At 39.7% G+C, this 994-nt stretch overlaps 1 non-coding gene across 1 annotated transcript; it reads left to right on the top strand.

The window, feature by feature from the left end:
* The first annotated feature begins 253 nt into the window (after positions 1-253).
* Positions 254-360, top strand: LOC141589233 (small nucleolar RNA R71). The gene has a single exon (XR_012520182.1). It is a non-coding gene; the product is annotated as a small nucleolar RNA R71 (small nucleolar RNA).
* The last annotated feature ends 634 nt before the right edge of the window (positions 361-994 follow it).

Genomic DNA, 994 nt, shown 5'->3' with positions numbered 1-994 from the left:
CAAATTCATGGTATCAATATGAGCACTAAGTTGAGCACCCAATTGAGTAATAGAGTCCACTTCATGCTTTCCTCCTCTAGTAGCCTTGCGAGGTCTACTAGATTGTGAATTATGGACCGCCATTTCCTCAATTTTGTTCCAAGTTTGATTATCGTCAACTTCCGTGAACATACCATTTGATCCCATGTTGAGAATATTTCTTGAGTCTTCATAAAGACCGTTCCAAAATTGTTGAACCAAGAACCATTCGCTAAGTCCATGGTGAGGACATGAGCGACAAGTTCCTTTAAATCGCTCCCAAGCTTCATACAAAGATTCTTCATCCCTTTGCTTAAAACCCGTAATTTGAGCTCTTAGCATGTTTGTCTTTTCCGGAGGGTAGAATTTTTTATAGAAAGCTAGAGCCAATTTCTTCCAAGAGTCAATTCTGAGAGTAGCCTTATCAAGGCTCTTCAACCATTGTTTCGCGGTGCCGATTAGAGAAAAAGGAAATAAGATCCATCGAATTTGGTCTTGAGTTACACCGGTTTGTGAAATCGCATCACAATAGTCACAAAAAGCCTCCATATGAGAGTGAGCGTCTTCACTAGGCATTCCCCCAAATTGGCTTCTTTCGACTAATTGGATAAATGCGGATTTAGCAATGAAATTTCCGGTTAAGTGTTGTGGTGTGGGAGTACCATTGGTTAGGTTCTCCTCGGTTGGTACGGAATGTGATGAAAATTTAGGCATTGTGGGTTGATTTTGTGTTGGGTTCTCCTCACCTTCTCTTGCAAAACGGTTTATGAACTCAATAGTATTTGGTTGAATATCTACAACCTCACTAATACCCCTCAAAGTATTTCTAGCAAGTCTTCTATTGGTTGTCAAAGTCCTTTCAATTTCGTGATCAATGGGTAACAAGTTACCTTGTGATCTTCTAGACATGCAAAATATCAAACAACTTGAAAACAATTAGAACAAGCCTTGAGGAGTTTTACTTCCCCAAGGTGAA

This window comes from Silene latifolia, chromosome 6 (genome assembly GCF_048544455.1).
Source record: "Silene latifolia isolate original U9 population chromosome 6, ASM4854445v1, whole genome shotgun sequence".
NCBI lineage: Eukaryota > Viridiplantae > Streptophyta > Magnoliopsida > Caryophyllales > Caryophyllaceae > Silene > Silene latifolia.
Note: the sequence above shows the minus strand (reverse complement) of the source record. Positions and strands in the feature narration are given on the sequence as shown.